This window comes from Coturnix japonica, chromosome 1 (assembly GCF_054131305.1).
Source record: "Coturnix japonica strain WE chromosome 1, WE-NBRP24, whole genome shotgun sequence".
Classification (NCBI taxonomy): domain Eukaryota; kingdom Metazoa; phylum Chordata; class Aves; order Galliformes; family Phasianidae; genus Coturnix; species Coturnix japonica.
Genome location: NC_140663.1, coordinates 56,968,886 through 56,989,432, shown reverse-complemented (window position 1 = coordinate 56,989,432; position 20,547 = coordinate 56,968,886). Strand labels below are relative to the sequence as shown.

Below are 20,547 nucleotides of genomic sequence, written 5' to 3'. Positions count from 1 at the left end.
TCAGGCCATTTGTTCTCTGAGCAGCTGTGTTGACCTCATCTGTGGTTTTATTTTAGGCTTTGAGTCTAGACCCAAGCCATATCACCCCAAACCAGTTTCAGTGCATGTCACTTCAGCATCAGAAAATTCATTCATGAGCTGTGGGAAACCAGGTATGGAGAAAAATTGCAACCAGATTTGCTCAAAGTCTGCTTCTATAATTTGGCGGACAAATTATGCTCTTGATATTGTGCACCATCTTTGTGAAAAGCTGTTGGTTTCTGCAGCAAGTTTCCACTATTGGCTAAGAAGCTGAAAAATGTTTCAGTCTTTAGCCAAGGCACAGGTTTTTGTGTGAAAGAGAAAAAATTTCTTGACCTGTTTTGATGCAATCTGTTTTGGTATTAATCAGATCCGACTTGATCCTCTTCCATACTTTCTCTGTGTTGACTGAACACAGTTGAACATCTGAAATGTGCTATTGTGGTTGGACGGAGAACCACTGAAGGCTTAAAATGTCAACCACTACCAGGTGTTTTTTGATGGAAGTGCCTTTTCCTAGACGTACGTGGTGCTTGGACTGCCAGAATTTCATTGAGAAGCCCTCAGGAAGGTACAAGCTGGCTATCAGGTATCTCTATTCAGCTTTGCATAGTCTGAAACATGAACGTGAAGTGTAGTATTGAGTGCTCATTTCCACTTGGCCAGCTGTTAGAAGGAATGTTCTCTCCTTCTCAAGTCACCACTTTACACTGCAAATCAAAGCTGTTGTTTTAACTTACATCACTGTCATTAAATCTGCCAGTGGTGCAAATCCTTAACAACCATGCCAGGACTAAACACATAGCTGCATGATGAAAAGAAGATGCCAAGGTGTGGATGGAAGGGAATAGTTTACTTTACTAAGAAAGACTCCAGGTGGGTGCAATTGCCCACGCTGGGACCAGCCACACAGTGCTTTCCATTGTCACAGATGGTAGGTGTTAGATGATGCAATGCGTACGGTGCCAGACAAATTACTTTTTTAGCTCATTCCTCTGGAAACAGGAGAGGAATCTGAACTGGATTTCTGTGCAGACCTGGAGCAGGAGACGCAAGCTGAGACCCAAGCAGTCAATGGACTCAGTCTTTCAAATCGAGAGAGAGAATTGCTCTGGGGATCAGGAATTAGACAGAAATTGCCTGGACTTTGGAACAAGTCCACTTTGTTCTAAACCAAGCTGCGGGTTGGGGGTACATTCTTATTCAATGCATGTAATGAACCTAGAAGTTGGAAAACTTGGGAAAAAAAAAAAAAAAAAAAGAAAAAAAAAGTGGAAACCTTGATATAACTCCAGTAACCAGAAGTATTTGAATGCCACGAGAAAAGCTGTTCTTGTGGCATTTTCAGCTAGGGCTGAAATTAGATGCTGTTCCCCCCACAACCCAGTATTTCCAGTCCAAGTCTAAGTGGGACACTGCAAGTAGAATTAGAGCTCCCCGTGCTCCTGCCAGCCAAGTCCTCTCCAGGCAAGATCCAATTGGTGCCCATTAGGAGGCTGTAGCCTCAAGCAAGGCTGAGAGTGGAGGGGCAGGCAGGGAGGGCACTGTCCGGTCCCGGTGCGGGCGGAGAACACTCTTCCCTCAGCGGGGGCTCCCCGGGACCCGGTGTGCGGGCGGAGCGGCCCCGTCCCGCCCCCCTACACCCCCCTCGGGCGGTGGAGGCGAGGCTGCCCCGCGGGTGACCCGCCCGACGGCGCGCCCCCGCCGCATCATCACACGAGGGGGCAGCGCGGCCGCTAGCTCTGCCCCGGCGCCCGCCTGCCTCTGCCTCCCTCCTCTCGGCGGCTCGCCGCAGCCCGGGCTCTGTCGAGTCAAAGCGAGGATCAGGTTCCCTGCCTCCAGTATAAAAATCTCAGGGAAGAAATCTCCAGCGGGAGAGAGAGACGGGGCGCGGGAGAAGAGGGGAGTGAGTCGAAGGTCCGTGGGGAAGCGGAGCCGCATCGCCGGCAGCACCCGCAGCACCAGCAGCACCCGACGCGCACCAGGGACGCTCGCGGCTCGCCCCTTACTGCTGCGGGAGAAGCGCTTCTCGCCGCCCGAAGTAAGTCCGAGGGGACGGCGAGGGCTGCCAGGGGCTGCCAGAGGGACGCTGCTCCCCGAGCCCGCTCCTTCGGGCGAGATGCGAAGCGCTTCCCCCTCTCACCCCGCTCCCGGGGACTCTCCCTGATACTTCCTTGTCTCCTCTGATCTCCCCGCCCCGGGGGTGATTGGGGAACACCTGGCAGAGGGGCAGGTTGGGGCTGAAGTCTGGGGTTGCTCTGGGGTAGTGGGGTGCTTCGGGATCGCACGTGGGTTTGGCCGCTCGATTCGGGATGGGGATGTGTCGGGATGTGGGAGCGATAAAGAGGATAAAGAAGGAGAGGGGTGGTGAGGGGACGTGACACAGCAGAGAAGGGAACAGGAGTTCTCTGGCTGATCCAATTTGAGAGGACAGAAGGGGAGCAGTGATTCCAGGGCAGCAGAACTCCTGCAGCTTTCAGGTGCTCTGTGCCAGAAGTGTCCCGACTGAGACTGGATAACCGAGGTTGCATTGTACCGTCGGCCTGAGCACTACTCTCTATTGCTATTATATTTTCCGTTGTACTTAGCCTTATTTCTACTTTTCTCCCGGTGAAACAACTGAATCTAACTAGTGCTGATTTATTTATAGCTACTGTTGTTAGTTTGTGTTCACTTTCTTCTGGAGGGATGGGTGGGGAGAAAGTCCCATTAAAAATACAGTTTTCTTCTATTCAGAAAACGGATTCTCCCACACTTTTTATATAGCCAGTGGGTGTCATATACCTATCTCTTCTGCATGGCAAGTGATCCACTTTGGTTGTGAATGCCTACTGTGTGTTAGTTCAGCAGTTTACTCTGAAGCTGGATTACAGTATAGACTAACTGGTTCTTAGGAGCATTGTGGAAACGTTTGCAACGTGTTAAATCCTTCTCTGTGAGATAACCCTGCAGCTATGGATAGTGGTATGTTTTTAAAGTAGATCCTATTTACTCTAAATGGCTTGTAGTACAGTGGAAGAATACTACCATCAGCTCTTGAACTTGCTGTCATTTCCTTTGTTACCCTTTGGCCACGACTATTCTAAGCTTTTAGCAAAGAAGTTCAATGTTTTGGTCAACAGAGTAAGTGTATAACTTTGGTTGCATTAGGGAGCAATAGAGAAGGAACAGAGGGAGGAGGGAAAGGTACAAGAAAAGTCATGGTAAAGAAATTCTTGTGCTTTATGTTTTCAAGACGATGTGCTTGAGCTGGTGTACAAAGCAAACTTATTCTTTTTTTCTTTTTTTTTTTCTTTTTTTTTTTTCTTTTTTTTTTTTCCAAATGTATTTCTGTTTCCTCCCTGAAAAGAAACAGCCTGGAAATAAAACAGAAAAAAAAAAAAAAAAAAAAAAAAACTCTGAAAAGAATAACCTATGAAAGGATAAGGGAATGTGAATATCTGTGACAAAAACTATTAATTTGGTATAGAGGTGAAAATGTAGAAGTGAGTGGAGAAGGTACTTCATTGGAAATGACAAACAAAACTAACAAACAAAAAAGCCTCAGCAACAAAAAACCTGCTGTGTAATTCAGAGGTTTTTCCTTAAAGAGAAGGAAAATGAGGGGATCTAAGGATCTAATATACCCATCTCCAGCTTACACTGAACTCTTTGATGAGTTATTACTTATTATATATTATATATATAATATATATAATATATATATATAATATATATTATATATTATTATATATAATATAATATATATATATATTATATATATATATTATATTATAATATATAGTAATATATTATAATATAATATATATATATTATATATAATATATATATATTATATATATATTATATGTATAATATATATATATATATATATATATATATATATAATATATATATATATATATATTATATATATATTACTTATTATCCATTACTTATGGAGCTTTGGGTGAAATTGAAGGAGAGAAGCTTACTGATTTTAGCATGCTTCAAAGCAAAATCTAAGATTAAAAAATGGAAGTTAGCAACAAATATTTCTTCTGCCAACAGGTTATTCTTGGTCTGTAGTGCAGAGACGGCCTGACTAAAGCATACTTCTTGCAGTTATCCCGCTGCTAATCAACAGTTCTTTGAGATTCACTCTGTAGCTGATATATCTTTGCCAGCTATGTTGGTTTGGCTACAGTAATATAAAACATAGTGGTATCCTGGTACCATATACCTGTATTCCACTACACTCCAACTGGCACTAAGGACTCACCTGTGCTAATGTATGTTTTGCGTAGGTTCATCTTTTCCTTGCTGGCGTGTTTTATTACTTAGCTGACTTGTGACATTCATGGTTCCAGCATGGTTCTTCTTTTTCAAGTCATATGTTTCTTTTTCATGTTAGGGGCGGTTATTCCAGAGTCCTCAGATGATAATTAAAAAGTCTTTTACAGTCACTCAACTCTTGCTCTATTTGAGTGCATTTTTTTTTTGCAGCAGGAAATAGGATTATTGTATGTTCAAGTAGAACACTGGGGCATTAGGTTTGGAATGGACATTGCTCATGCAACTTAACGCTCTGTTCAGGGGGCCTCATTACCTATACTGTAACAGTGGTGTTTTCTGTGGGAACTGGTTTTTAACAATGCAAGCTTTGCTTCGATATTTACAACCTCTTGCTGATCAGTGTATCAAAAGCATTTTCATTGAGAGGATTCATTTCAGGACTTTAATTGAGGAAGTCTCTTTGTTTCAAGTCTCTTTATAATAAACCATTCAAAATGCTGTCTTTGAACAAACTAGGTCACTGTAACGCACGCACACACACAGTGATTCTCATCTGCTTAGGGTAGTCTGCATTTGGTCGACCCATATCCCTGGTGAGATTGTCCCTGATTTATCCTTCTTGGACTGGCTCGTTCACAGGGAGCTTATGCTGAAAATTCACTGCTGGAGGTCATTCTCCATTCTTGGCATCACTGGCAGCCTTAAGCTTAAATTGCAGCCTCATTTTCTGTCCAATCAATACCACTCTTATGTCACTGAGTTTCCATGGTGCCCCCAATCTTCTGTCTACATATTGATGTCTGACAGCAGGAATAGCATTCTGTGTCGCTATATATACTTACTAAACCTGTCAAAACTATTTAGGGTCTGTCTCACTAATTTATATCCATATCCTGATATTATTTGAATCTGTTGAGCTTTGACTGATGGAACTCGCTGCACTAAGGAATCAGCCCCAATAATGCACTCCAGGGATGGTTCAAGGAATGGATGTTTTGAGAAAGGGAAAAAAGAGTCTTCTAGAGTAACTGGGGTAATCTAGAATCTTTTGTACACAATAGATGTATTTGAAAACATCTAAGTCTCAATAGCTCCAAGTTAATGCTTTGGAAATCATTATCTATTGTGCTCCTTTGAATGCATAGGGAGTTCTCTCTGATGGAGCCATGCAGAGGAAAACAGAAAAGTGGGCATTGTCAGATATTCAATATGCATTTCAGGAGATTTGGGGGAAATCTGTGTCTGTCCTCTCACATCAGCTCTCTCCAGCAGGAAAGTGGGAAAATGAAACAAAGGGAGTGAGCAATGTTTACTGTAATGGGGAAGTTTTGCATTTTATCACAATAGCCCGCAGAGCTTTATTAGTTGGGTGAGAAGCAATGCAACTGTATCTGTGGATTGACACAACATCAACCAAGCAAGCTCAGAGAAGGCTTCTTAAATGCCAAATGATGCTATTTGTGCCAACAGTAATACAAACTAAATAAAAACAAGTAGATGAGTGTTTTGTTGTGTTGTTTTTATTGTGTTTTGTGTGTGTTTTGTCCTCTTTTTGTTTGTTTGTTTGTTTTTAATTTTATATAATTAAATATGCTTTGAAAACCATTGATCTTGTATCAGCTGAGGTTGTCATGAACTGGAGGAACTCTTTTATCTCACTATTTTTAACATTGACTTGATCTAATATATGAAATAAGAGTTGGCAGTCAGTATGGAATTTGCTGCTTAAAATTTTGTTTGCTCCATGTTGCCAGAAGAGCTGCATCTATGATGCCAAATTCATTATTACTTTTCAGACCCTATTCAAGCTTCAATAGTCTTTTTACTAGTAAAAAAACAAGGACCTTCAAGGCATAAAACATCTTGTTGTGGGTGATGTTTGACATGATAGTATGAAAGTAGATCAGTTTTTCAGTAGAGGCTTATCCTAAGATGCTAGAAAGGGTTTTTATGAAATTAGACACTCTACTGACCAATGCACTCAAACCTTAAGTTATTCCAAAGAATTGAATCATTGAACTATTTAAAATATTTGGCAGTACCTCCTGCAGTGGCACCATGATGATTTGTGTTTATAATAAAATATGAATAGTTGAATGTTGGGGGAGAGGTGGTGCTTTTTTTTTTTTTTTTTTAAAGACCTTTCTAACTTCTCTGCTTGCTTTTATATGTGAGAGTGACTGAAATAATCTTGCAGACTGCTTTTTAACATCTTTCAGAGCAAAGGTTGAAAGAACACAGCCATAGGCACTTTCATGGAAGATGAGAAGAGGGAATGCGAATATAAAAAAGCTGGATGCATTACTGATGCAGTCAGGTGATTTCACACCCTGCCTCCTCCTCCTCTCCAAAAGCCTCTGCCTTTCCTTGCCTTCCTTGAATAGCAGATTCTGTTTTCTCTACATCAACCTCAGGAGGTGAGGAGTGGAGTTAATTCCACATGAGGCAAAATCTGATTTCCTTATGCTGAGTAAAATCTGACACATTGCTCGGTGAATGTGATTGATTCAGTGGCAGCTGCAAAGGAGGGGTACAGGCAGAGTGGAAGAATGCCTCAAGAATTGGAGATTTTCTGATAAAAATAGCTTCTGAAATTAAATAATGCTTGGGACTCCAGTTCATCATCATTTAATAAACAAGGAAGCACAATATTAAAATGGACCTCACTCCTCCGAAGCCCGCCAGCGCTACTGAAGCTCATTGAATGTTCCACAAACATGTTACAAAAACTGCCCTTCCGCATTAAGTTTCTGTAGACTTCCCATGATTCTTGTAAACTTCCCTTGTTTAATCGTACATGATAACCTTTTCAGGTTCCTGTAGGGAGGGAAGATAAAGAGAAATTCTCTAATACTTCAGTCCAAATTCCTGTTTTGGCACAGGTCTGCAGCTAGGCAATATTGTAATTGAAATTGATTTTTTTGCTGTCTCCAAATACTATTGGAGCAACCCACCGTCAGTACAAGTTTTCCATTTAGCAGCAGGAGTAAAACAGCAGCAGAACAACTGAGAAGAAGGAGGAGGCTAAGTGTGTGCTCTTCTTTCCTTCAACAAGCCCCTCTTTACCTGTGATAATACTCTTGGGTCTTAGTGGGGCTGGTCCAGCTGGTGGTAGAGACAGGCACCACGTAAGCAGCAAGGTTGAAAAAGTTTATTTTTTAGGCTGGAGTGGACAGTTTGTCTCTTCCTTACAAGCCTGTAAAGGAGAACAGACCACTTTGCTGCTGACTTCATCATCCTATTTGCTACCTTCATAGCCTGTTGCATTAGACTGTCCCTAGGGATTAGAAAGGTAAAAACTAGGTAATCATGTTCAACAGGTATTCTTTCAAGACATGAAGAATTCTTTGATGAAACAAGCAGTAAACATATAGATACCTATGGAAGTCAGGATGTTCTTATCTGATCACAAACAATAAATGTGACTTGAATTGTCTTCTCAAATTCAGTTCTACGGAATGTCAGGCATACATCTATTTTGTTCTTGGATTATGTCTCTTGGAGTCCTGGGGAAAATTGAATTAATTCATTGCCATCCAAAGATGACTACTGAAGTTAAGGAACCTTGTTTCAGCTATATTGTTGGTAAAACGTGGCTCTTTATCCATTCATTCCGCTCTACCTTTCACACGTTATGTACCTCAAAGTGCAGAACAACCCTAGGAATGTGACACAAACGTACATGCCTTTCTGTAGTCTGAAATAGAAGGCCTACAGTCTAGAGAATCCGTGACAGAAATATAGGTAGTTCCATATCAAAATCTTTTTAATAAAAACAAGTATTTTATTGAGTTTTTGTTTGTTTGTTTGTTTGTTTTTAACAGTCTTATGATGTCCTGCAAACAACAAAGGGAAAAGTGTTATTTGCTCAAAATACCTGTTAAGGTGTCTACTGTGCTCTTCTAGGTACTTTTCTAGATGTTAAAGACGTATATGTATATGTATATACATCTTTTACATATATATATGTGTATATATATATATATTTTTTTTTGAAAGTGGTACAGGAGGGGACTTGGATGTAACCAGTAAGAAAGATGGCATCTCTATTACAATGCTGTCCCTGCAGTATTTTGGCAGTTCATCTCTGTCTGTTTTGGGACAACTGAACTTCTGTTTCCATACTCAGATCTTTTCCAGCTCACTAAATCATATTCTTCCTGTTAAGTGAAGATGAATACTAATACTGGAACACATCCTCCAATCATTATTCAGACAAAGTTGAGGCTTCAGCAAGAACTTCTTCTGAAGATTGGCTATAGAATTCAGCCTAAAATTTAGAAAGCATGTTTATATATTTATTTGACTGATAAATTCTTAAATGTGTAATAATGCTGATGAAAAGTAGTGACTGTTCTCATATTTCTTGCAGCAGAAACATTGCTTTCATTGAGTGCATTTGGAGTGGTGTACATTTTAGTAGGTAAAAGGTAAATGAAATGACTTTTTCTGATAATCTGCCTTAAGTTTAGTAGGAAAATAGTTTGAACTTGTTGGTCTACCTAAGGTGGTTTGCCTTTGATTTTTTTCACAAAAAACCAGTCATCTATTATGGAGTCTTAGTTTGCTTCTGATGCTGACGAAAGGCCTCTGAGATACTCTGATTGCTTCCCAGTAGTTTGTGCCACCTGACTGCTTGCTTGGTTGTTTGGATTGCTGTGTTCCCAGAGGTCACAAAGATGTTTTTGTCTGAGAAAGAGTCATTTGCTTTTATTAGAAGCCTGCCTGGGTGCAGCTGATATGCAGTAGGGACTAAGGAGTGGAAAAAAAATCTACTAGCTGTCCCTCCAAGGCCAACAAAGGATTTTCTGAAATCTTCCAGAAACACAGTAAGTTTTGATCCAGGAACTTCCTCACATTTCACTTATTAAATCCTCACTCTGTTAAGCTGTTCCTTCAGTCCATGTTTCTTGCCTGATTTGCATGTTGTCAGATGCTTTCGCTAATCTCCGTAGTTGATGTTTGCTTAAGTGATTATTTGGCAGAAATGTGCGAGCAGGCGTGTGTGTGATTGCTGTTGGCATGGCAGTTAGTTTGATATGGCATTAGCATACTTGCCGGGCTGCAAGCTGCCTCCTCTTCTAGGCTTACTCAGGCAGCAAAAGGAAGGAAAAAAGAAAAGCTCTTGGGGAGCCAGTCACTGTATGTTTGGCCAAAAACCTACTGAATTTAGGGGAGCCTAAACATTGCTCTCACTTTTTCTTCTGCTAATAATCATCAACAAATCCTCCACCAGCAGAGGATTTATAAGAAGTTGCAGGGACTATGGATTGTGAAAATAAGGGTAGCTATGTTGAATCTGGCATCTAAGAATTTCCCTGTACTGGCAAAATAGTATAGAAACCGACTTTATGGGGTGATGAAGGAGGAAAAGGTAGCTCCGCTCACCTGGCTTTTAATGGGAGTCTGAGTTTAATTTGCGTATTCAGCTCATTATTACTGAGTGGACATTTGGATTATAGGGGTGTGTCAGTGTCTTAAGAGAGTTCAGTCTATTCTCTCAGTCACTTGTAATTTAAACTAAAATCTTTGCAAATCTTATGCATTACTACAGCTTTGTGTGTCATGAGTTATTTCACGGAGAACAAGGGGATTACTTAGACAAAGAAATGTAAAGATGGGTTTGAAACCTTCGCTGAATCAATGTCGTAATCTAGAAGATTAACACAGCTCAAATAGAAGTTTCTTCTGATACTGTACATGTTTACATGCACACCTTTAGGTGTGGGTTGGGACAAAATCTCTTGTGATAATTTTCAGAACAGTATTTTTATTGTGGGGCCTTTCACAGTCTCACTTTATATCATTCTGAAAATCTGCTTATCCATGAACTACGTAAGCATTTTATGTTAGAAGTTGAACTACTGGAGAGCTAATGTAAACTTCAGTACATCAGCATTAGTAACGAAGACTTTCTGTTGGAAATTTCTGACCATCAACATTAATAACTGTGTAATAACTTCAACATACTGTGGGCCAAGCATAAGCCATTGCTCAAACCTGTCACGGCATACCTTTTAGCGCTGAAAGGTTCAGACTTACACCTGAAGAGAAGTGGACTTGCCGTCTGCCCACTGAGAACAGCCTCTGTTTCAGTTTTTACCTTTGAAGGGAGAAAGCTTCTTTGTTTAACATTTGAAGTGGTTTTGTAAAGCCGCATGAAATCCAGAGTGTGGCGAAGCGGGGAGCCCCTAACAAACTGCAGAATTGGTAATAGTTTTGTGATCAGAATATACAAGGTTTAAACAGGATAGTGAAAGGTGGGTGAAACTCCTTTCTCCTACTCATAATTTCGACCTAGAAAATTACTTTGAGGCTATTTACAAAATTGGAACATTTCAATATTGTGCAATTGAGATAATATTTACAAATATATCCATTTATTCAATAGCATAAAGTGAAAAATGATCCTGGCCTTCCTTTGTCTCCTCATCTGTGCCCAAATGCAGCTGATATCTGTGAAAGTTCTTGTAAAAGGCTGGACTTTGAATACTGCTGTACAAGGAAAGGACTGAGAAGCGATGGTAGAATATTACAGCATGTATTCTCATTTAATTGCTGTGTACCGTTGTTTAGTTTGAATTATTTATATCTACCAAGAAGTAGTCCTGTAATTGAAACTCTCCCTTGTGCTAAGCACAGCAGCAGTAGATTGAGTGGATATGGAGACTGAGCATTTTTAATGCAGAAAAAAATACATATGTAGCTGCTTTACCCCAGTACTGTGCTTTACATACATATCAGAAGCCTCTCTCAGTTTGGAGATACTTTCCAAACTGTAGAGATAACTCACAAATGTGTTATCTAACTTTAGACTTTCCAATTGCACAACACGTACTATAAATGACAACTTCCTTTCTTTCTGTATTGACACTTCCAGCATGTGCAATAAGGCTCCAGCTCTAGCTGGGATTATGCCAGTTGAGATTTCTCAAGTAATTGTAGGTGGGAATTTCTCATTTTAATAGGGAATTCTGAAACAAACAAAAAAAAAACCTAAAGCAGGAAAAGTTTGTGAATAGTAAGTTAGGTGTAACAATAAAATTTGAACCTCAAATATTTCACATCTCTGTTGCCTGCTTTGAACTGAAAACTGAACCAGAGTAACCATTTAGCTTCTCTGCAATCTTCTTTTCTCCCATATTTTTACATGGAAATTCTTTAGTTACTGAAACCAGGATTTCTATTTCAGGTCAGTGATAATCTAGTCTGTGTGTGAATGTGTATAGTATTTAATGGGTACTGAGAGAATGGAAACCATAATTAGAGTCCTGTATTCATAGAATCACAGAACGGTTTGGATTAGAGAGACCTTAAAGTGCATCCAGCTCCAACCGTCTACTGTGGTCAGGTTTGCCACCCACTATATCAAGCTGCCCAGGGTGTCTATCTCTACTGACATAGAAAGACTAGTTACAGCAAGCTTTTGCTATGTCCCATGATACTATTTATTTATGACTTTCGGATGATCATGATGTCTAACAAGAAGTGAAGTATAATATGCATACATTAAAAGACAATGAGGAGAAGAAATTGAAAGCTAAGCATTTTCTGAAAGATTCAGTGTCCATTGTGATCTTTTTTCTGATATTTGTGTTATCCAGTTGCTTGGATAATTATGAGAGAGGACAAGGACTTCCATATTTAGGACCAGTCTGTTTTGTATGAGCAGTACAGCTCACTACCTTCATTTTCATTATTCCTTTCAAATGCTACATAAATGCATACATCAATACTGGTCCTAGGCTGATTCTCCAGACACTACCACCCTTCTATACAAAGAACTTAATATTGTTCTTGACATGGGATTCTCAGTTGCTTGACTAATACTAAAAGAATAATGGACCTTATCTCTTATCCTTTGTTTACTAAGTTATCCTAATAGCTTTTTTCAAAGTCTGGAAATCTAAGCAACTTACATCTAGTGATGAGTAGCCAGGATTTTTAGAGGATTATTGGAAATTAGGGATGTGATTCATCTTTATGAAAAACAGTGCAATCAAATTTCCTAAACTGTTTGTTTTGTTTTATTTTCCCTAACTTTACCTGGTAGTTTTGCCTGAAGCTCATTTCTTGTATAACTTTAGGGCATGCATCTCTGTTGCCTGCTTTGAACTGAAAACTGAACCAGAGTAGCCATTTAGCTTCTCTGCAATCTTCTTTTCTTCCCTAAGTGAATTCTTCGCATTCTGGTAGTTTTCAGGTCCCACCAGATTTTCTGGTGTTCCACTTTCCCATGTGCTTAAGGAATGCCTTATTACTTGTCACTATGTGTTTGCCTCCTTGTTCCTCAACCTTGCTCTTGGACCTTTTGATCTCCATTTTACATCTCAGCTGCCAGAGTTGTTCTCTTCCATTAGTTTCACTTGGGCTGGATTTCCATATATTTATTTATTTTTCTTAAGGGCACTGGGTGAGTGGATAAATTCTTTGTCATTCCTTCCCACTTTTTCTGAGTGGCCAGAAGTATAATAGTATAATCAGCAATTGCAGTTTGGCATCCTTTCGTAATATCTGTGCTCAGTCCTCTCATTCTTCCTGTTTCCTTCAATATTTCCTTTAATAAGGAAGTGACTCTTAAATATTGTACTTGAAGTCTGGTTCTCTTAGGACTGGCAACAATCTCCCAGGCATGATAGAGTGCGGGTTCCAAAAAAATGAGAGAGAATACTACAATTTCATCCGATGGAAATACATTGTAACTGTGGTAATTCTTTCTTCTTTTGGAAATCAGTCTAGAAATTTGGCCCCAGTTCCTGAGTCAGTTTTCTATTGTTTAAGACAAACTACTCTTTTGCAAGCTTTGAATGAGTTAAAGGCACAATTTAATTCCATCAAAGTAACTAAATACATCTATAAATATGCATACATATGTAATATAAATATCAAATAGGTTTACTGTGATTTGTATTTGCTATATAGTTTGTCATTAATCCCTTCTGGGCTACTGCCTTTTTTATCATTAACACTTGAAAAAATTGTGCTCCAGGAAACTGTGATACCAGAAATGTGAGCTGATTGCGCTCACATATGTCTAATTTTATGCCCTGATGCTTTCCAGCTGTGGTAAATGGACAAATATTTGAAACAAATATGTTGTCAAAGTTGGAATATGCTGTGAAAACTGCCCATTTTCCCTTAAGTCTGATTGTGTTCAATTAATCTGATGCTGACTTAGTCTCCCTACATCTCATAGAGGATGTTTAAATTAAATTCTGTTAGTAACATTCATACTTACTGTCTTTTATTTAGCTCCCACAATCAAAAATATCCTGAACAAAACTGATGTGTTCACCTCCTCCCCCTGTCCCTCCTCCCCCCCATTTTTTTTCTTATAATGTAAAATGAAAGTTTTGAGCTTACAGCTTCCTTTAAGTTATTATTATTATTATTATTATTATTATTATTTTCAGTAATGAATCCCAAAGCATATCTTCAGCTTTCTGAATGGCAGGCATCTTTTTTTGCATCCATCATTTTGGATCTACCTCACACTGTCTGTGGTCACGGTGGTGAGGGTTGTGCTTATCCACCCACTCATTTGCTCTTAGACAAATGTCAGAAGCAATGTCTTCCCCAGCTTGCATCTCTCTGCACAGATAGAGTCAGTATTGTCACCAAGTAGTGCCACAACAAGCATACTTGAGTGCATCTTCTGTCTATTTTAGCGGATACTAGCACCTCTAGCTGAAGCCAATCAACTTACACAAGCTTATACCAAGAATAGGACTAGAAGGTTAACTGATAAGGAAGACAGAAATGTTACTTCTGTATTTAACAGGATTTTTTTCTTATACACAACAGAAGTAGATACGCAAGTGGAAGAAGATTTATACAACTAGTAATGATTACTAATCGCAAAGGTCATTTATGCTTTTCCTTGTATTGTTGCCTTTATTCCTGTAAAAGAGTAGAGAGAGAAGAAAGAGATGGTTATGAGTCTTATCTGAGTGCCATACACTTCCTTAATTTTCAGAAAAACTGTTTGTGAGTTAGGTCCATAGCCACTTGTAAGCCCTGTCTCTCAGCATTTCCATATAAGCCTGTTAACTGGATTGGGTTGGGCTTAAGAAAGAGCTCGTTCTTATTCTTGATGAGCTCAAGTGGCTTTTATGTAGGGTGCTATGAATGGGCACAAAGGCTTAGTACTGCTTGTCACCATGCAGCTCTAAATGTGTTATGGCTTTTGCTGTAGCACACAAAGTATCAGCAGGAGCAGAAGCCAATTGAGGTTACAGCTGATTTGGTGTGTCTCCCTGACTAGGCTTTTAGATCACTTGCCTACATTGGCTCTGAATGTGGCAAGTGAAAAAAACCCAAGGAGTGACAAGTAGTTTCTGTTTAAAGTAAACTGTTGTTTAGGTTGAATGAGGAGGAAAAGATGTCTGGTTTTTTTTTGTTTGTTTGTTTGTTTTTTTTTTTTTTATGGTACTCCACTGTGCTTTGGAAGTTGGATAACTTGACTTTTCTTAACAGCACACCTGTGGTCTACATTCTAGTTGCTATTGCTGCTGGACTGAACTGCACAGTTAAGGGAATTGGTGGGGGAGGGAACAGTGTGCTTAGTGACTCAGAGCTCAATGGAAAGATTTTTTTTTCATTTGACAGGTAGAAACAACAAAGACCGCTGGCCTACTGGCACTGGGGTGAGCCATGAGCTTTGTGCCGTAGGCCTGTGGGATTTGACAGCTCTGTTGACACAACGGTGTCAAATCAGCATACTGGTAATGCCAGTGTACACTGCTGCTCCAGTGTTCCCCTTGGCCAAAAGAGAATTCGTTAGTCTGTCTTATAGGGTCATTTTCAATACATGTGGTTTACAGATGGTGTGCAGCTGTGTGAGGTGCAACAACAGCAGCCATTGGTCTAATTCTCCTGTTTTCCTCTTTGCCTGAGGGAACAGAAGGTACACTTGTAGAACTTGAAAATCACAGGGACCGAGGTCACAAGCACAGTAAGTGTCAAAGTAATCCTGACGGATTGAACAGATCTTCTGAAACTGAGGAAGTTCTTCATAGAGAAAAGAAACATGCTGTTCTTTGTGGCTAATAAAATGCACTCATAAACTTTGGAAGCAATGGAGAATATAGCAGAAGATCTGACAGCAATTACTACATGCTGCAGAGGAAGTTGAGAATTCACCAGTAGCCCATTAATCTCTGGAAAGATGAGTTCAGGTCCTTGTTTATATTGATTTCAAATGACTTTGTTGCACGTGGGCTAATTTCGCAACTGGATGCTGTCAGACGTGACAAGTTTTGGCCTGAGAACTTGTAACTTCAGTTGAGAATTGAGCATGTAGAGGCTGTAATGTGTGTGTGACAGCATTTGGTGTTACATCAGCATCTGCCCATTTGGACAGCTTTTTTTTTTTTTTTAAGGAAAAAAAAGTGGATATAGCTTGTATCACTTGGGTTTGGCATTTGTGATTCCTTTGACATCTGCCATAGCTATCACAACAGATGAAAGTGGTACCCAAGACAAGACTGTGAAAGCAGATAGATGCAAGGCATGCTAAACCTGAGGACAGAAAATTGACATACTGTGCCATGACAAAACCAAGGCAAGACAGAGATAATCTCTAGACCAAAGTCCATTGTAAAGCCAGCAGAGCTGCTGTGCTCCTGTGCCCTATACTCAGGGCCAAACCTGGGAGAGCGGGTAGGGCTGCAATCTGGGATGAAGGACTCATTTAAGAAATCTTTGTTGTGTACTAGTAGGGAATGATGGAGATAACTGGGGTGGCAACAGATCATTTCTTCTTTTTCATGTTTCCTCTATGTGGCCATGTGAATGCAGAGTATGTGCTGTGGGATAAGTAGCGCAGTTTTGTGGAGGTCCAAGGCCGGAGAAATTATGCAGACAGCATGATGTGCAGTTGCAGAGTTGTGTGTGGGAAGGTTGCATTTCACTTGCCTGCAGCCTGTGTGGTGTATCTAACAGAATTTAATGGTCTATGCTGTGGTTTTTTGTTTTTTTTTTTAATATATATATATGTATTATGATTTCATTTTCCCTTTTTAAAGGAAAAAGAAATCATACTCATGTGTGAAGTGCCTTACTGGTAACTAAGAATATCACAAGACAGTTTGCATTGACAATAACAGTTTGTTCCTGGCTAAACGATCTGCTGCTGAGATGCAGTGAGCTGATTTGTTAGCAGGTGTGTGATTTGGATTCCATGGAAATCTATCTTTGTGTCATACTGTCAATTCATAAGATTTTAGGAGCTTTTTAATAGCTGGTTATGTTATGGATCTATGTCTAATGGAGATCAGAGGCATAGCTCCTTCTGTGACAGTGCTGCAGGAAAGTGGAGGAATTAGCTGATTTGATGGCAGATGGTCTGCAGACTGTCAGAGGAGGCTGGTGCTATGGTGTTCCTTAGAAATCTGAGAGTTCATTCTCTTTCCTGTTTTCCCATTCACACAGCTACATAAGATAAAAGCTTCATCGAGCTGATAGGCCTTGGCCTGGTCTTGTAGGACCCAGCCAGCCACTGTGAGAAGGGTTAATTCCCACCATCACCACAGAAGACTAAAATGGATCTTTGAAACAAATGTGGTGGTGGGGGTAAACCCATCAATCATGTGAATACTGCTTTACAGTAATTCACAACTGCAGCTTTTTTCTCAAGCAAGGCCTGGCCGAGTCTGATCAATCCCCTGGCTCCCAACTACTTCTCAGCAGGCAGCAGCTCGCTCCTTCTGAGTTTGTATGTACATGAAAGCCCACTTTATATTAACTCTGTGGAATAGTATTTTTTTTCTTCTCTAAACCCCTTAACACTAATTCAGTGTAATTATACTCATTGAATTAAGTACTGACAGCCCCACTCCTCCCCCTTTCCTGTCAGGATATTGGCCTAAAAATCGCTAGATGAAGAAAATCCAAAACAACGATGGGATTCTTTGTTCTGGCCTTCTGCATAGGGTTTTATTATTTAAATGCAACCTATTAGTAACATTTCAAAGTATTCATCTTTAAAACTGAAGACTGAACATTGTTTTTCTTTTAAACATTAATGAAGAATTATCCTTTTGGCTTTAAGGAAAATGCTAAATATTTCAAAATTCATTACTGACTGAGCAGTGGCATCATTATTAACAGCCTGAAGCAACTGAGGACCTCATTCTCTCATTTTGAAAATGGGGAATGTTGCCAGGGAAAGGTAGGGAACCTTCCTGTTCTTATGTCTGTACCTCAGGAATATTGTCCCTCTTGTGTTTTCAGGTCTGAAAATAAAGATGCAAATTTCCTAGCACAGCATGGTCTGGTCCTTTCTAGGTCTGTATGAATGAATGAAAGTTATGTCATGGAAAATATCTGGACTAAAGATGATTTTATAGATCATAGATGGTAGGCAAGGGCATATGAGCTCTGAATGCAGTGTTCTGGAGAAATGTTTGAAAGTGATTCTTAGGCATATACATGAGATGGTCAGACTAGGGAGATGGTGCTGATGAGAGATAACAGAAAAATGTGTTCTGTATCAATTCCTATGTTTTCAGAAGGTGTGAAAGGAAAAGAAAGAAAAGGCAAAAACTCTTCAGCAAGCTAATGACTGGGAAAAGATTGCTTGGTGGCTTAAAGAGCTTAGTTTGTCTGACAGACACAAGAACAGATAACCACATTGTAAATATATTTTAGAGTAGAAAAATAACAATTACTGAAGGCCTCTGTAACTTGCAGGAGAAAGCTGTGATAGGAAAAATTCAATTACAAACCAATTTGCTGTTTTATAGTGCAGATGATGAGAGGCAGGATGAAACTCACAAAAGCTTTCTTAGAAGGTAGTGGATCCCTCATCTTATGAAACTAATATTTCACCTTTTTCACCACTAATAGAGCTTTCACTCTATTAGTGTACTTTCACTACTATTAGAGCAGTAAAAGTGGGGTCATGCATTCTAGAATACTGGTATAAGAAACTAATTTGGGGCTTTTGCATAAGAGTATTCATTTTGACTCAACAGGAGAGTTTTTGCTCATCTGCCCAGGGCTGAAATGTGAGCAGACTGATACTGCAGAAGCTTGTGTTTTAAAAAATAGTAATTGTGACATTGTTTAACAAGTTATGGAATTTCAATTTTAACTGGAATACACAAATACTGTAATTTAGGTGTCAATTTTTACCTACAGTGTTTACTTTGTACAATTAAGCCCTGACTAATATGTTGCTCATATTAAGCCCTGACTAATATGCTTGCTAATTCAGAGAAGAATATCTATGCCCATGTGTTCTATTTGTTTCGTACATTTACTTGGGGAATACACTATGGTAATGATATCTTCCAAACTCTGCAGGACTGAGGAAGTATGCATCAGAGAGAAAGAAAGTGTTGGTTTTATTGGCTTCCTTTGCTAATGGGAATGAGGCACTTTCATGGATGTTTTTCTAGGAATGAGGATAAGCAAATTTTGTTCCAGAACTGGGAGAAATGCTGATCTTCATCTCATTGAGAAGAATGAAAGAACTTAGCAACTTTAAAATCTAGTTTAATTCAAACACCAGCTATACTTAGAATAGCTAGCATTATTTAATAGATTCTGATGCATCAAATCCATAATAACCTTTTCCCCCAAAATGCTTGTTTTCTCTCCCAGAGAATATGTATTTTTTCTACAAAGAACAATTCCCTGAATTGGGTTTTCATGTATAATACAACTTGAGTGGGGAAGACAGAGGTCAAAAAATAGAATGTGTAAGCCTGCGGTATGAAGAGAGGTTACAGCCTTCATCGGTTCCCCAGACCTCCAAGCATCCTGTTTCCTTTTCTTCTGCTTTGTTTTACGCAAAGGTCATTCTTCCCAAGTGACCATTAAGGCCCTTTTCCTTTTCTTTTGTCTCTGTGATCAGTATTCCCTAATTTAATGATGTTATCACTGTAGTGGAACCATCTGGAGAGATTCAACTTGAAAAGGGCTGAAGCTCTTGTCTGAAAATTCTGTAAAGGAGAAATGGTTGCACAAGGCCAATCATTTTGGATTTCCACAGTAGATTAGATTTCCTCTCTACCTCTGTGCACGTAGATCTTTGCTACAAAGAGAGTTTTCAACAACATTTGCTTGTTAGGTGGAAGCATATTAATTTTGAACTTTCTTTTGTGCATAGTTGCCTAGATAGCAAACCTTCCAGTGCAAATGAGAACTTTCCTTAAACATCACAAGCAGTAAGTATTACCAGAACAAGATAAATTCAGTTAGGCAGACATCTTGGTGAGATTAGAAGGGTGGCAGTAGATAAAACAGAGAAATGTGTCTCATGAGCTATCGTGATTAGCTCCTAACCCTTACATTACATATATTGATTGAACTTTGGCTGAATTGTTCTGTCTTGGGACACTGTTTCTCAATTTGTATAGCTGACAGAAGATCCATTCCTGGTACCTTTTGGGTAATTTAAGGTAATTTTGAGCTACCAAGACTGACAGTTGAAACCCTAGAACATGTGAAATAGGAAACAGCAGCTAGAGCTGGTGCTCTTGCTGAACAGATGGTGACCCAGAAAGCTGTATGCTCAGCATTAAGTACTTAATGACATGCAGGTGTCCTTCATGGTTTGGAGCACTTAAGTTTTTAAATTTACTGTAGGAAGTTGGTTACTTTGAAGACCAAATGAGGCTTCCCACCTCTGTAGAGCCATTAGAGGCACAATTTACTGCTGTCAAAATACATCCTCTTAACATAAACAGATGTGCAGAATAGAGCTGACCTGAACTTCCCTGCAGTGGGAATTAAGGATGGATCAACCAGATGTATCTTTGTTCAAGAAAATTCAAAGTCCTAACCAGATGCCACCAGAGAGAAGAATCATTTTGATCATAATTCTTCATTTATATGTTCTCTGTTCTTATACTTAAACAAGTTGATTTAGATTAGAGCTGTGTGGTTGCTCTACATGTGTGAAATAGCATCATCTTATTATTTTTTTTCCATGCTTTGAGTGAGTAATAATTTAAGATAACTAACAGAGGCTTTCCTAAGTAATCCTTCTTTCTGTTTTCAAGCCAGTTTTTGAAGGTCTGTGTGAATGGGAAGAGAGAAAGAAGTAAATCTGCAGGCCATAGGAGTGGGGAGAATGAGGCAAAAATGTTGTCATTTATTTGGTTAGTTAGTTAGTTTCAAAAGACTTTAAATATGCTGAGTTTCTCTTATTGTGACCCATGGACTGTATATACTCATTTCAGTAGATGTGATCCCTCCATTTAACTAATCCGCTCCAGCATACTTATTTTCTCTGTAGAATCA

The 20,547-nt window shown here is 39.5% G+C and overlaps 1 protein-coding gene across 2 annotated transcripts in view; it reads left to right on the top strand.

Moving 5' to 3' along the window:
- The first annotated feature begins 1,732 nt into the window (after positions 1-1,732).
- Positions 1,733-20,547, top strand: part of PTN (pleiotrophin) — a 67,895-nt gene continuing 49,080 nt past the window's right edge. Inside the window, exon 1 of one of the 2 annotated variants that reach the window (XM_015866610.3) lies at positions 1,733-2,062. The gene's annotated coding sequence lies outside the window, so the exon portion shown is untranslated. Of the gene's footprint in view, positions 2,063-8,893; positions 9,126-20,547 lie in introns of those variants that run through there. The other variant, XM_015866621.3, reaches the window with a different exon arrangement.